The 16,929-nt window shown below is 41.6% G+C and overlaps 2 non-coding genes across 2 annotated transcripts; one reads left to right on the forward strand and one right to left on the reverse strand.

Annotated features, from left to right (window-relative positions):
* The first annotated feature begins 8,974 nt into the window (after positions 1-8,974).
* LOC142452196 (small nucleolar RNA SNORA7) lies at positions 8,975-9,110 on the forward strand. Its single transcript, XR_012785227.1, has one exon. It is a non-coding gene; the product is annotated as a small nucleolar RNA SNORA7 (small nucleolar RNA).
* A 5,158-nt stretch (positions 9,111-14,268) lies between these two features.
* Positions 14,269-14,432, reverse strand: LOC142452282 (U1 spliceosomal RNA). The gene has a single exon (XR_012785301.1). It is a non-coding gene; the product is annotated as a U1 spliceosomal RNA (small nuclear RNA).
* Positions 14,433-16,929: the final 2,497 nt, after the last annotated feature.

Below are 16,929 nucleotides of genomic sequence, written 5' to 3' on the forward strand. Positions count from 1 at the left end.
GGCACAGTCATCACAGACTAGGAATTCCAAACGTGCTGCTCTGTCTCTCCTTCCATTCATAGGCGTTTCCCTTATGTTAAATATGAAATAGGTGACGCCCATGTTGGACTCGGGAGGTGTGCACAGGGCTGGAGGAAAGGTATGTGATGAAAAGGCGGGTTCTTTCCCATCTATTTTTGCTCGGTGCCACTATGGGTCGGTGATGAGTCAGTTCCGCCTCATGACGACCCTGCAGAGAACAGAGGCACGTGCCGCCCAGTGCTGCGCCATCCTCACAATGTCGCTGTGCGTATCTGAGGACCTAAAAGTGGAAACATTAAACTTTGTGGGGATATAAAGAGTTCTTACATTCCCAGCTGATTTCTCTTGACGTGGAGGGTCTAGCCTGCACATCTGAGAAAGGGGTCTACGAGGGGTATTTCTCCCAGCAAAACCCAGAACTAATTCCCAGTCATTCTAAAGGGGAACATATGGTCTTGTTCTTTATCATCTCCACAGGATCCCTGCACAATGCTGTACACAGAGTCGGAGCTTAGTAAGTGTTTGTTAAATACGTATATCAGCAAGTCTCTAACAGATGCTGCCATTGTCTGGCGTGTTTCTTTTTATTTGTTTATTGATTGACTTTGCCGTATTTGAAATTACATTTTCAAAAGGTTAAACTAACAACAAGTTCTTCTTGGGGCTCTAAAAGATATATGCATCGCAACTGTATTTGTATTTTATGCAGTAGTACATAAAGCAGACTGCTGTAAAGATCTATCGCTCCTCAAGTAGAAAGAAAACGTTTTGAATATGATCATGACAACATATGTAAAAATGTGCTTGACACAATGGATGTATCATGGACTGTGATAAGAGCTGTACAAGCCCCCAATAAAATGATTTAAAAAAACAAAAAAGATCTATCGCTCACCTTCATCCTGCGAACAAAATACTTTCAGCAAGTATTTAGATTGGGATTAGCTGTTTCAGGACGCTAGGTGGTGTAAATCCCTAGGTGCTAAGACTACTAGGCAAAAAATTGTTGGTTTAAATCCATCTGGTGCCTCTGAAGAAAGGCCTGGAGATCTAATCCCCAAATGTTGCAGTCATGAGGACCCTCTGGAGCACACTTCTGGCTGCCTCACACTGGGGTAGCCATGATTCAGGACCAACTACAGGACAGTTAGTTTGGAAACTCATTCCGTGTTCTTTGCTTGTTTCTTTACTCTTGCTTGATTCCATAGGTAAATACAAACATTTATAATTTAAATAACTCATCTTACTGTGCTGCTTGAAGAGTCATAAATAAACCAACCCAACCCAAGTCAACCCCCTCAGCCCACTGCCATCGAGTAGATTCCGACGCATTGTCACCTGATCTCGGTTTCCGAGGCTATGCATATTTATAGGAGCCAACAGCCTGCATGTTTCTCTAGAACAGTGGTTCTCAACCCTTCTCATGCCGCCACCCTTTCATACAGTTCCTCATGTTGTGGTGACTCCCCAACCATAATATTATTTTCATTGCTACTTTATAACTATAATTTTGCTACTGTTATGAATCGGGTAACCCCTGTGAAAAGGTCGTTGGACTCCCAAAGGGGTCTCAACCCACAGGTTGAGAACTGCTACTCTAGGACGTCTGGTAGGTTGGAACTGCTGACCTGCTGGTTAGCAGTCCAATATTTAACAGTCAAAAAAAATCACCAGGGCTCAATAGAGTTCTAAATAGATATCCAATATAGACTAGACTTGACAGCTGCACTGAGATTAACGATGGAGTTGACATCATTCTGGCCTCCTCCTAGGTTTTCTTCTCTTTGAATGAGTTGTGTTTTTTTTTTAATTTGTTATGACTTCTCTACCCCTTTGGAGACTTCATGATATTTTATTCTTTTGAAAGACAGTAACTTATGGGTTTCATTGATCATACTCAGGACTAGAGAATGGCCTTTCCCCCTCTCCTTTCTTGGTCTGGCTGTTGTGGACATGGGGACCTAGTGTATTTACAAGGCTGCCCCACAGCCCTTCAGGATGAGTAGTACAAAGGGGTTGGTTATGTAGACTGCGATGTGAATGAGGGGTGCCCCTTGTTAAGTGCAGCCCTCCTAGAAGCAGACTCCAAGGAGAGCATTTGAGAACAAGCATTTCTTTTGAGAAGTAGGGAAAAGCAATAGGCTAGTTAAGTGGGGGAAGTGAGGCAAGGCTGGAAAGACAGCTAACAAAGCTGTTTTATTAAGCTAAATACTTCCAGTGAGTAGCTAGTGCCTAACTCTAGGGGAAAACATTCAAAATACGCATACCTGTCTCGAAATGAGCCCAGGCAGGGTGAGAAGGAGTGGGATTTTTAATATGCCAACCCCAAGAGGGGCTAGAGGTTGAAGGTGATTGGGGTGGGCGCAGGTGTGTTGATTCTTGGGCACCTTGGCCAGCTGAGAGCATGGTCTAGAGCATTTGGGGATGCTGATTTGGGAGAGAGATGGAGGGCAGGAGCTCCAGGGGCTGAGATTCAGAAGGGAGAGTGGAAGTCAGCTGGAGCAGAAGGGACAGCAGAGCGGGGGTGTAAGCTACACCCCCCTACAGTTGTGTAGCAGCCCTTAGAGTCGCAAGGTGTGCCTGCTCTGTATATTTATCTTTATTTAATCTGGTATTTTAATTCCACATCATTGATCTAATTTTTCCTTTTTATTCTTTCATGTCTTCTAGGCAAGTTGTTAAACATTGTATTTATTTTTATGGTGGCCAGGGCGTCTTCAGTATTCACGCATGACTTGATAAATGTTACATTATACAATAAAGATCTGCATGGACCCAATGCATTATGAGCTATCATCCTGAGATTTGACGTGTACTACAGGTTTTAGGCTTCTATTAATCTCTCTCTCACTTCCTCCACAGAAATCTTACATATATTTTTTGAACCCAACCCTATTTAATTCTCTAGAGTATAAACCTGGGTTCCATGACCCTACATTTCCTAGGCATTCCTCCCCGTGCCACCAATAGTTATTAAAAATGTAATACGTGCTCATAATAAAAATAATATAAAATAAACCTGAATAGAAGACTGTAGCCATTACCCTCACTACAACTCCCCATCACTACTCCTTGGAGACAGCCATGTTTATTTAATATAGCTTGTGTTAGGAGAAACAATGAGGTGGAAAGGGCAAATTCTGGAGCCAGACTTCCCAGTTGCATTGATTAATATTTGTGTGACCTTGCACAATGTAATTTACCTGCTGGTGTCCATTGTAACACACACAGGGATAATACGTTTCTATACATGCCAGGCATGTTTTGAGAATTTGTGGAGATAACACAAGTGAAGCTTTTCAGAGAGAGACTATTATGTAGTTAGTGTGGTATAAATGTTAGCTATTGTTATGTCTGTTTCCCACACAGATGGGGGTGGAGTGAATGCTTTAACAGCTTCAATAGAATTAAATGATAATGGACTCTTCCCCATAAGCTTCTTCTTCAAGAAGAAGAAACCCCCTCATACATTCAAGTGAATCATCTTTTAATTTCACCTAATGGGACCACATAATACAGACAGTTCCAATGCTTGCCTCTCACTCACTAACTATATAAGGAGGATTCAAAAAGTCTGTAGAAAAATGGGATAAAAAGATCATGAAAACTATATGAATTTTTGTATATACAAGTATAGTTTAAATATTTAGGTTGAAGCAGGAATGGTTTCTGTGGACCTCACAAAGTGTGTCTAAGTTATGCCTTTGTTCTTTTTAACAAGTGCATAGTGTTCCAGGCCTCTAATAATAAATTGCTTCATAATTTTACAATGTTTGTCATTTAAAAAATACTTTTTTGTGTGGGTTGGGGGAGGGTTTCCAGATGAGAGCAGCTCTCCATTCAATAATTCCTACATATTTTGCTTGATTTTATTGATTGTGCTGCTCACAATGTCACATTACCTACTCCACTTTCTCCCTGTGTTTCCTGTTTCCAGTCCTTCTTCTCTCCTGACTCTTCTGAGCCTTTTCCTCGGGGAGCTGATGTCCTGATGATCCGAAATGATTGATTATTCTCAGGTGAGCATACCTGTTCTCTGTAGAGACCTGTCTATTGTTTGGTTAAAAATTGAGCCACGGGGTGAGTTCACGTCCAGACCTGAAGTGAAGTGTGACTAAGGGCCATAGTCTTGAAGGTTCCACCAGTCTCTTTCTTACTAGTGAGCCTGCTCTCTTTTATGGTTATGAGTTTTGTCCCACATTTTTCTCCCACTCTGTTCAGGAACTTCTAATGTGATCCCTTTCTGAGGATTTTGTAGTGGTAGCAGGGCACCAGCTAGTTCTTCTGGTTTCAGCACCCAGAGAGTGTTGCTTGCATGGTCCATTACTCCATTGGATTAATTATCCCATGCATCTTCTGTTTTCATCACTAGTCTTCTCTGGATAAGGAGTGACCAATAGTTCCTCCTTTGGTGTTTTCTTATGGGCTTTTAAGACCCTGACCACTACTCATTAAAAATGGGATGTAGAGTATTGCTTTTGTGAATTATGTTATGTCAATTAGCCTTGTTGTTCCCCAGACTGTGGTCGTGAGCCCCCTGGCTCAGTGACTCATTCCCTCAAGGTGTTAGGTTATGTCTCAGAAGTTTTCATAACTTTGCCTCTTGTGTCCTTCACCACGTTCATGGATGTGGTAGTTACATAATCTCTGGTCAACTAGCAAAGGGGTGGAGTGTAGACTGTCAACCAGGTCGCAGTTTGATGACCTCATTTGGAGGTGTGACAGAGAAAAATAACTCACTGGAGGCCAGACGCACATTCTCTCTGACTGCTTTGTATTCCTGCTAACAAGCCACATGGAGCTACACTGATGGAGGAGTCACATGGAGACCCACGTCAGTGCTGAGATACTTCCACCACCACTGGATCCATAAGACTTTCCTCCCACTGGCCTGTGATCTACTTGCATTCAGCATCATTGCGTCTAAAGAGGAATTTATGGACTAGTATTGACATATGGGATAATATTGGATTTATGGACTTGATCTAGAGTGGGCTGAGATGTTTTCTAAATGTACAATTACTCTATGATATAAAACCATCTCTTACACATATATGAGTGTCTATGAATTTATTTCTCTAGTCCACCCAGACTAACACAAAGGATCTACTTACAGCAATATTTATGTACCAGTACCCTATCATTGATCACCATAATTGCAAAATTGTATATACAGTAGTATTTTGGGGGTTGCCTTTACCTCTTGCACTCCTCCCAGTCTCTTTCCCTCTATCATTTTTTTTTTTGTTGCTGGTCTCCTTCTATTGTCTCCCCTTTGACCAAGTTAACCCCTAAATGTCCTCTCTCTACCCAGTAACTTCCTCTTCCTTTTCCTCCCACCCTTGGTACATATCAGGGAATGCTTCTTTTCGGGTGAAACCTATTATTTACTTTTTATAATTGTCATTTTATTGAGGAAATTATAATAATACCTAAATGAATTAAAAAATAGGACCCCCCCCCCCGACAGGTAGATTTTCTGATGGTCAGAATTTAGCATACATTTGCAAATTTTTCACTACAGAGGCTCATAAACCTCTGCACTATGAAGGCTATTGCTTTATAGATACTTCTTCAGGTTCTAACATATATAGAATTAGGTTTGTTTGTAAGTGATAGAAATCCAAAAGAACAAGGTCTCTAAACAAGACTGGTGTTTATCTTCTAAGTAAAGGGCACCTCTAGAGCTGTCTGTATAAAGGAGAGCTGGTGATGCACTGGTTAAGCACTCAGCTGCTAACTGAAAGGTTGGACTTCATGGTTTGAAGCCCCCCCGTGACTCCACAGGATAAAGACTTGTCAATTTGCTTCTTTAAGGCTCATATCCTAGAAAATCCTACGGCACAGTTCTACTCTGTCATGTGTCATCACTATGATTGGACGTCACCCAGGAGCTGTAGAGGGCACATGTGAGGCCCCCAGAGACAGTCTAACTCCAGCCGTCAGGTCCGTACTCCAGCCAGCAGGTAGGAGGAATGGAGATGAGGAGGTGCAGGGGTACACTGACTGCTTTTTGTCGAAAAAGTCTTGCAAACTGTCACATCACAATTCTGCTCTCCTTCTACTAGCCAGACGTAGTGAGAGGGTTACATGTGGCTGCAAGAAATGCGGGCAAATCAAGTTGTTATAAGTTACTTTAATTAAAAATAAAAAATATAAGTTTAATGTCATTTTGTTTGGGGATTATCTTGAAGATGCTATAAAATGGTGTACAGTGATAACCTGTTTGTGTGTGCACAATTTCGTATTTTATGCAGGTTTTGTATTCTTGAAGATGCAGTGTAATACCCCAATTGGAATACACATAAAAGCTGGAAAACTTCCTCTGAGTCTATGAATCCATTTCAGTGATATTGATCTTGCAGCCAAGTCCTGAGTATTTTTTTCCTATATTATTGCCCAGATATTCAAGGATTTTCAAAAGTTAAAGGTGTGCTTCTGGCTTTGATGTGTTTCAGTATGATTTCTGATACTTTGCAGTGCACCTTCTCTGAGGCAACACTGACTGCGGCAGAGTTTGCTCTTCAGAGAAATAGGTCACATTTAACTTTTTTTTTTTTTGCGTGAACTTCCAAGTTTTGTTCAAGCACTTATACAAAATATTCCAAACAAGTGATTTTTAATCCTCATTTCTTTCCTTTCTTCATCCTGGTTAATCTGGAAGTACCATGATTCATAGCTTTCTTTGCTGTTAGCAACTATTGCAACCCATCACACGGATGTTTGTTCTTCAAATATTTTGTATGTGTGTGTGTGTGTGTGTGTGCATTTGTGAAATATCCCAAATATCTTCTGGAAAAAGGCACGTTGGAGGTGACAGTAATACTACTTTTATTTCTTTGACTATCTCATTAATTTTGATTCTAAAGTTATTGCGGGTTTCAAGCACTAGCCTCAACACTGGATGGCATTGTCTAGGCTATGGAACACACTTTTGCTCTTAAAATAATGGCGACTATTAAAAAGGAAAATGGTCCCCAAACTCATCCTGCTCCAGTGCATGTAAGAGGGATGCCCATAGCACATGGCATATCCAGCTCGGCATTCTTATTGAGTTGTTACGTGACAAAAGCCTGGACAACATTTGACATTTGATTCCTTCATAGCTCTACAAATATGCGGGCCTAATCGGCAGTTCTCAATAAGTTTAGAAAATCAGATTGATGTTTTTAAAAATTCACTCTAAAGTGGGAGTTTATTAATTTATTCGTTGGCTTATTTCAAGTTTGCATTAAGTGGTGCCACACACCACCTTATGTCTTGGAGACTAATGTGCTAAAGCAGAAATACGCACATGAAGTATCTATCTAATCACCACGTTCTTGTTGTCAAGGTGTCTTGTTTTTATTTGGTCATTTTTTAAAGGGAGCCCTGCTGGTGTAGTGGGCTATGAATTCAGCTGCTGACTACAAGTCAGTTGTTTGAACTTACCAACCCCTTCAGGGGAGGAAAATGAGGTTGTCTAGTCTGGTAAAAATGTAGTCTCAGAAACCCAGAGGGGCAGCTCTACTCTGCTCTCTAGAACCACTAAGAGGTACAATGCACTCAGGGGCAATGGGTTGTTGTTTTCCTTTAAAATGCTGGAGATTGGGATGTGGGTGAGTGGGGAATGCAGATAAAACAAAATTAGCCATGTTTCGTTCTTTATTGAAGTGATGGACATATTAAAGATTTCTTTATTTTTTGCATCTTTAAAAACTTTTCATCAGAACATGTTTTAAGTAAATGAAAAATCCAATTTTTGAAAACATGAAGTTATGAACAATTGGATAAATCTCCCAAAGTCTCCATTTTTCTATTAAAAGAGAGGAAGGGGAGAAGAAAGGAAGGAAGGAAGGATGCATGACAGGGAGGGAAGGAGGAGAAAAGAAAAAGCAGTAGGGGCAATGTAGTAGCTTTGTTGGTCAGAGACATCTTTCGAAGGGGAGGTATTATTTATGAAGTTAACCATGTGTACGACATCCAGAATCATAAGGACTCTAATAGACACAGCACAGCCCACTACTAGGAACCTCTGGATTTAATGTCTGGAACTCACCGCATAGCTTTCCCTCTAGACGTAGAGAATTAATTATTTCTTCTGTTTAAAGTCAACTCCCATTCCTGGGTTATTGATCACATCAATTGCAACTCACCTGAGACATCAATTATTCCCTCCCTCCTGTGAGGGAAAGTCAAAAAGGATTGCCACAAATTGACAGAAGTATTTAGTAAACAAAATTAAAATATTGAGATGTGAAGCTAGTCTTTCTGTAATTTTCCGTCCAATAGGTCTACACACTTCTGAAGGTAGTTTTGCCATATCTCTAGCCCTTCCCAGAAGAATTCTGGACTCTTCAATTTACATTATGCTAAAATGGCTGTTTTGATATCTGCAAGGGAATCACATTGTGCTTTTTCCCCATCTTCTCTGAGTTTGGAAAACCAAAAGAATTTGGAAGGGGCACGATCAGGGCAGTAGGTAGATGAGGTAAGTTTCCCCACAAAGTTCTCATAGGACAGCCCTTGCCACCTCTTGAAGAATGAAGTTCCTTGACAACGCTTTCCGGACGTTTTCTTTCTCCCCAATAGAGTTTTATTTTCGGTGGAGTTTTCTTAAGCTCTGGCTACAATTCTTATATTTTGTTACTTCAAATCCTTAGTGGCTTCAAGCTTGCTTAGAAGACTGATTTGGTAGCTATCACAACAGTGGTAGTTCTACGAGTTTCCTCCGTTAACGTCTGGAATTCTGCCACACTTCCTTCATTCTTGGAGGTTGACTATTTTCCCTTTCGTGGCTCATCTCTGCAGTCTTCTTGACCTTTGGAACACTCAGTCTACCGGAAAACCCGTTGTTTCAGGTGGGACAACGTTCTCGGAAACTTGGTGCAAAGCTTCAAAGATTTAGGAGACTGTTCACTTGAGTTTTGTTTAAAATTAGATATCAAGCCTGACCTCAAAATTGGTTCCAGCAGACCTCCCAGGATCGCATCTGGAGACTAGCTAGTCTTCTGCCAGCTTTGGACAGGAGGGAAACCAAGCCGGTCAGAGACCCATTCCATTCGCAGTTTTCTCAGTAGCTGGTGACTGGAAGAGACTCGGCGACAGTGTTCAGGTCCTGGGCAGGGAGGCCTTGACCCAGGTCTGCCTCTTTCTTGAAGGCATCATGGCTGCCCCAGACCCCTGGTGAAGACTAAAATTGTCAAAAAGAGGACCAAGAAGTTCATCCGTCACCAATCCGACCGCTATGTCAAGACTAAGCACAACTGGCGCGAGCCCAGAGGCATTGACTACAGGGTTTGGAGAAGATTCAAGGGCCAGATCTTGATGCCCGACAGTGGTTACGGGAGCCACAAGACAGCCACGCACATGCTGCCCAGTGGCTTCCGCAAGTTTCTGGTCCACACCGTCAAAGAGCTGGAAGTGCTGCTGATATCTTACTGTGCACAGATCGCTCCCCACGTTTCCTCCATCGTAGAAAGAGCAGCCCACTGGCCATCAGAATCAACAATCCCAACGCCAGGCTCCACAGTGAAGAAAATGAACAGTTGGCCCATTTGTGAGCTTTATTTGTGCTAAATAAAACCATAAATGAAAAAAAATGGGGACCCGCCATGGAACCTTTAAAAACATTAAGGCACCCTAATGAGACTAAGCCATGTGTGTTACTGAGAGAACTTGTCTGCAGCCATTAGGGACCAGAACATAGTGTTGAGTATATTTTGCTTGAATAAACCCGTACATGTATGTACAGGAACCCTACAGCAATATTTTTGGGCTCAGCATAACTGAATTGCTTGTAGCTAACACAGCACCAGCCTCTTTCTCTTTCCTTCCCTAAGCAGTTCCTTCAAAGTTACCCTATGTGCTCTGCTCTCTAATGTCCTCCCCTTTGTCTGATTGTGAGGGGACAATCGTACCCGGCAGTGAAAAAGACCAACAACCATCTAAATGACTAATCCATTGGGCAGTTTTAAATCCTCATCTTATTCAGTCTATCTACTTGTGTTCTTAATATATTTGATACGATAACTATGGTAGGCCCAATAATGTCCCTCGAAGATGTCCATTTCTTAATTCCTGTTGTTGTTTTGTGCGCTGTGTCACCTGTGATCCACCTTGGTTCTGTTGGCCCGAGTTCAAGGCCATTTTAAGGTTTCCTAAGCTGTCATCTTTACAGGAGCACATCACTAGGTCTTTGCTCCCAGGAAGCACCTGGTGGATTTAAACCACCAACTTTTCAGTTAGCAGCTAAGTGCTTAGCCAGTGCACTGGTGCCTAGAACCTGTGGATAGGTTTGTTTACCCGCCAAAGAGAAAGTATTGCTGCAGATGGAATTAAGGTTACTAACCAACTCTATAAAGCCCAGGTGGCAGAGTGGGTCAAGAGGCTGCTTACTGCAAGGTTAGATGTTCGAACCCATCATCCGCTCCACGGGGAAAAGATGAGGCTGTCTGCTCTCAGAAACATTATGGAGCAAGTCTCTGCTCTGCAGGGTCTCTGTGAGTCAGGATCAATTAGATGACAGTGATAATTCAACTACTAGAGAAGGTATCCTGAACTACCCAAGACTGCCCTCCCCTTTAGAACCCAGTGCAAGCCCAAAGATCCTTAAGAGTGGAAAAGGGAGCAGTAGAAAGTCAGAGAAGAAAGTGTGCCAATGGAAGGACGGTCAAAGGGATGTAATGTGAGAAGGACGTGACCCCATTATTGCTGGCTTTGAAGATAAAATACAGGGTCACAAGCCCAGAAATGTGGACAACTTCTAGAAGCTGAGGAAGGGCAAGGGAACACAATTTCCCCTAGAAGCTTCAGAAAGCTCTGCTGACAACTCAATGTTAGACCAGCGAGATGCATATGGGACTTCTAAGCCATGGACTAAGACCATAAAATGATAGATTTGTGTTATTTTAAACCACAAGGTTTAGGATGATTAGTTCTTACAGTCATAGAAAAGTCATACAATACAAATTCTGATCATTCTGCTTGGTCTCCTTTCCCGGTTCTTTCTATGGTCCCCTAATGGTTAGTGTTCCCCAGAGCTCTGTTTTCAGCAGCCATGCTCGTCATAAATATTTGAAATATTCTCCCCGCTGTGGATCTGGCCACTATCTATACTCTTATGGTCAAAACTCTAATTCCATCTCACAAAATCTTGAATTTTAGACACGTGTATCCAACAGCCTCTAAGACAGTAGTTCGCAACCTGTGGGTTGCGACCCCTATGGCGGTCGAATGACACTTTCATAGGGGTCACCTGATTCATAACAGTAGCAAAGTCACAGTGATGAAGTAGCAATGAAAATAAGTTTTTGGTTGGGGGGTGGTCACCACAACATGAGGACCTGTCTGAAAGGGTCGCGGCACGAGGAAGGTTGAGAACCGCTGCTCTAAGATCTGCATGCCTGCAGGAGACTTGACAAGTTAAGCTTTTTGTAAATGCCCTTCCAACAACACAATTCATCCCTCCTACATTTGCTGCGGCAGTTACTGCATATAACCCAAGCCAGAAACTCAGAAGTCATTATTTAATCTTTCCTTCTGGTCATCCTAAAAGCCCAACAGTAAATAAGTCCTATTGATTCTGCCCCTTTGATACTGCTCCACACCATGTCCCTGTTTCTATTCCCACTAGACTCCTCTGCTGCAGTGCTTGCCTGGTTCTCATTACTTCTCTGAACTTCAGCAACAGCATTCTGACTTTTTTACCCAGCCTGGATCTCATCGTTCACCCCTCCCCAATAATTTCCCATATAGCTACCAGAGGTTCTTTTCAAAACACAAATATAATCATGCTACTTACCTGCTTAAAATTCTTAAGTGTCTAATCATTTCCTCAAATGTGAAACAAGACAAAAAAATATCTGGCCTCAATCCAGAGCTCCAGTCATATAAAAGTACTTGCAGTTTCCTGACCAATCATACTATTTAATCCTGAGGGTTTTGCCATGTTATTCTGGCTGCTTGGAAATGTTCCTCCCCTTGGCCGCCTCCTATCAGCTCCAGCATGAGCTCCTCTGGGAGGTCTTCCCTACCTTGTAGAGCCAAACACATTCTCTTTTGTTCTATACATTTCCATGAAAGTCCGTCTCACTCACTATTGTATTTATTTTTTTGTCTACCTTCCGCATTAAACCATTAGCTCTCTGTAAACCGGAAGCAGATTTTATTCACGATTTAATTACTAGCCAAGGAGCTTCGGTGAAGCAATGATTAAGCACTTGACTGCTAATAGAAAAGTTGGCAATTCGATTCCGCCAATAGCTCTATGGAAGAAAAGGCCCGGAGACTGCTCCGGCAGAGATTACAGTCTGGGACCCATTAAGAGGCAGTTCAACTGTGCTCTATAGGATGATGATGAATGAGCATGGCCTTGTCAGCACACACAGCAATACGTTCCTAGCATCTACCACCAAGCCCAGACACGTGAGGCATTTAGTGATTGTTGAACGAGAGGAAGAGTTCTTGAGAGTAGAATCAGAGAGGTGAGGGGCTCTAGGAGAACACCCTGGTTATGGTGCCAGGAGAACATTGTGGAGGGAGATAGAGCTGTGAACTTGAGTCCCAGAATACTTTGACTGTGATCAAATTTGGGGGAAAAAAAGTACGTCTTGTGTCTTGTCCAGTGTCTGGTATACAGTACATGATTTAGAAATATATACCAAGCCAGTGATTGAATGTATAAAAGGATGGAGGAGAAATGACAAGGGATGGGGTTAATTGGAAGGAAGAATGCAATGTAGATATCATTACAAAGAGCAATGTCAAGAGTGTAAGCAGGGTGGGACTGTAGCAATTTAGACCAGGTGGCTATTATGGGAAAGGATACACAGGCAGTGAAGAATAGAAGTTGACAACAGGGACATGTAGGGGACAGACTTGGCAGGCAAGATATCCAGTGAGGTGTCTCCGTGGTCCGGAGGTTGATGAAGGTTTAGACCATCAAGGATCATCAAGAGGATTTAGGAAATGGTTCCTTATAGAAAGGAATGGTTCCTTATAGAAAGCACGCAGTCTGTGTGATCCCAGGATGGTAGATAATATAATCCAAATCTAAAGGAGGGAATAGCACCAGAGTTTAAATTGTGAGCCCCTGGTTTGCAGAAGGTTGCGGTTGGCAGTGGAAGCTCAAATCTCTTTACTGCATTCACACATGGACTCAGCCTCCAGTGAGCCCCCTCCCATCATAGTTGAGGGCTGTGACTAGCCCTGTTATCACACAGAGAGCATTTTAAAGTTGATTGTGGAAAACGTAGTTAGGTGAAAATGTAATATCTCATAATTTGATCCCTCTTTAGATACAGTGTAAAGTTATTTCAGTTTCTAAAAACCGACGGGGATATACATGTGGACCAGACCCCTGGGGAATTCCCTCTGACCATGGCCCAGGGATGTGCATAGCCTTGCTAACATGCAGAGTGCTTTGGAAGGTGGGAGTGTGGCAGATACAGTGAGGTTAAAATTTAGCACACTATCAGTTGATTTTCCTTATGATCCATTTAAGTTTGTTCTAGTTTTTAATATTTTCTGCTTTCTTTTTTATTCAGTTTTTTGTTTTACTTGTTTGGTTTTTAAATTTTTTTCTGTATATGAAATCCAAGATTGGTAAATCTATTGAGGCAGTAACTGGATTAATGGTTCCTTGGGGATAGGGCAAGGGAGAAGGGGGGAAGTGGGGAGCTAATAACCATGAGTACAAGAATGAAGGAAATGTTCTTACACAGGTTGTGGTGATGATTGTACAACTGTTCTCGGTGTGACTGAACTACGGAATTTTATGATATGCAAATTAGATGCCAATGAAATTGTTGGAGAGGAATAAAAGAAAGGAAAGACCGGAAGAAATGAAGACTCAATCCAAGATTTTGAACATCTAGATAAATGAGCAAATGAAGCAGAACAGCTGGCTTTAGAAAAAAGGACATGTTTAGCCTGACCAAGAGTTTTATAAGATCGAGACAGTGTTGGAAGGCAGAGTGACCATTTTAGAAATTTTAAGCTATATTAAGCTAAACAGATTTTTCTTAAAACTTTGTAAAAGTTGTTTAGCATAATCTATAGTTTATACTTCACCATGGTTTTCTCTAATGCAATCAAAACGCATTATCAGTAGAAAGAATTTGGGCAACACATAAAGAAAAACAATTACCTGTGATCTTATGATGCAGCAGCCCTAACAGTCAAAGTAACAATTTGAGTCTATACACTTTAGATAATTTTGGGATGTATTCATATGCTGTTCTTTTTCTTTCTTTTTCTTTTTTTAACCAGGGGAGAGCGCGAACGCAGTCCCCCACTAACACTAATTATGCAGTGGAGTTTCCCCCATTTGGGGAAATCTCAGGGATCAGCGTACCCAGAGTGCAATGGGTGAGCCTCACCCTGAGAAAACCACCTTCGTGATCATGTTATCTCCCCTGCCAGGTAAGTATGCTGTTATTTTTCTATGGAAAGTTTCATTCGTATTTTTCACTGTCAGTAAATACTATGTGACAGGTGGCTTATTTGAAAAGGTGGTTTACATTTTGATATACATTTCCTTGTTGCAAAATAATTAAAACCGTACAGAATTATTATTACAGGACCTTTCCATTCTGCTTCCTTCCTTTAATCCTACCACTTCCTCTCTTCTAAAAGAATCACTGTCAACACTTTTTTGTATTTATTTCCAGAAAATTTTTGTACGCAGCCACATTCGCACATTATTTTTTATGTGCACATGTGTACAGAGATAGTTAAACAACACACAGAAATTATCACAATGGCAGCACAGAGTACTCCATGTTATGAATGTATTCGAACTTATTTAAAACTCTATTGCTAGACATTTAGCATGTTAAAAAATAGAAGCTTTTTGTATTAATTCCAAAAGTAGTGGGCATTCTTCTGTTTTATTGTTATATGTTATGTATTTTAAAAACCTCACTGGTGTTGAGTTCATTTAGGCTCATAGTGACCCTACATAGGATTTGCAAGGCTATAAATATTTCTGGGAACAGACAATCTCATCTTTCTCCCTTTGAAGGGCTTTATGACTTGGAGCCATTAACTTTGTGGGACCCAACAGCACATTATGAGCTCCTTCTGGTTCAGATAAATATCCCTTGTCAGGGTAAAGGTAGCCTTTTCTATACCAATTTACTAGTTTTTCCCCCTTCAATGATGAATAGTTGGAAAATTCTGGAAAATAGTTTTTTGGCTTCTATTATAATGGTGTTACTTCTTTGACCTATTAATGTGATGAATCCTTTTAATATGCTATTAGAACATTCTCCTTGCATTAATTAACCCTTTTAAAATATTAACCCTTGTTGAGGAATATAGATTTTCTTTTCATAATGAACTCCTGAATTTCATTTGCTCCTATTTAGGATCTTCACTCTTATATTCATCTGTTGATATTTTTAACTTGACCAAGATGTTTAAGGGATGTCATTGGAAATATCACAGGCTTGAAAATAGACACACACCCAGTGGCCTAGGAATCTGGGATGTCTTCCACATAGCTCTCATGATAAGCAACTGCTTTGGTTTCTATTAAAAGTAGGGGAAAGGGCTTCTAACCCACCCTGTCCTAATGGATTCTACCCCTCCCCCAAGCCCCTAATGGAAGGGCAGGTGACACTCCCTTGCATCCCTTTGTCCAATTCCAGCCAGCCAGGAATCTATCAGAGGATGTGTTTGTTCTCATTTCTCTTTCTTTAAGGTCGTCAACTGGGAGCTGGCTCCCTCGACAACCCTCTGGGAGCAGCAGAATACAAATAGATTATGATGAAATTAAATTGCAAGTCATTGGTTTGTCTTGGGTTCTGGCTTGCTTTTCAGGTGCCAATATGAGATGATTCTTATAAGTAGTTTGGTTATAAAATCAGAATTTAATAGAGATAGATTGTTAAAAAAATACTTTTTGAAGATGCCTGGATAACATGCTCTACGATTAGCTGAAAGGTTGGTGGTTCAAGCCCACCCAGAGGGGCCTCAGGGGAGAGGTGTGAAGGTCAGCCTCCCAAAGTTCCAGGCTTGAAGCCCCGAGGGACCACTTCTACTCTGCACACACGAGGGGCCCAAGAGTCAGAACTGGCTCAATTGCAACGAACAACAACAGCAGCATACATTTTAATGCCTATGAGAAATAACAATTTTAGAAAAATCCCGTTCTCAACCCATAGGACTGACAGAGCCAGAGGAGTGTTAGTCTGTGAGGGAATTATGGTATTTGACTGGGGAAATTACATTCTGTTGATACACCCGAAGGTTTTTCAAGAGGATGTGGCCAGGGCAGATTCAGTGTGTGACACTCGTTTGGAAGCAGCCGTAACACTCCCATTGCTGGGATACAGAGAAGTGGTCGTCTTCACTTCTCCACCTCGAACGAGAATCGTGGCTCTCTTGATTACTCAGTAGGTGACTGACATGTCATTTAATTTTTCCTCAAATGGGGTTTGTTGTGAAGAGTAAATAAATTCACATAGGCAAAATACCTGGAATATTGCCTGGCACACAATACGCCCTCAATAAATGTTTCCCAGTCTAGATGCCATCGAATCAATTCCAACTCTGACTCATGGTTGTGCCACACGTGTCAGAATAGAACTGTGCATGACGGTGTTTTCAATTGCCCTCCGAGTTTTCAGTTGCCCTCTGAGTTTTTCTTCCAAAGCACCTCTGGGTCGATTTAAACGTCCAGCCTTTAGAGAGCCATCACATATGTTAAATGTTTGCACTATTGTGAATTATCTCTGAGCTGGGCAGCCTCTGATAAAGCTCCCAATGACCTCCGACTTCCAGGCTCCAAGTCCTTCGTAATCGAACCTCTCCACTGAGTGCGGGAAGGAACTTAACAGCCCTTTGAAGTGATCGAACTATATTATAATAGACTGTGACTTCCATTCTGCTGGACATTCTTTCCCATCTTTCATTGCTTTGCAA

This window comes from Tenrec ecaudatus, chromosome 6 (genome assembly GCF_050624435.1).
Source record: "Tenrec ecaudatus isolate mTenEca1 chromosome 6, mTenEca1.hap1, whole genome shotgun sequence".
Classification (NCBI taxonomy): domain Eukaryota; kingdom Metazoa; phylum Chordata; class Mammalia; order Afrosoricida; family Tenrecidae; genus Tenrec; species Tenrec ecaudatus.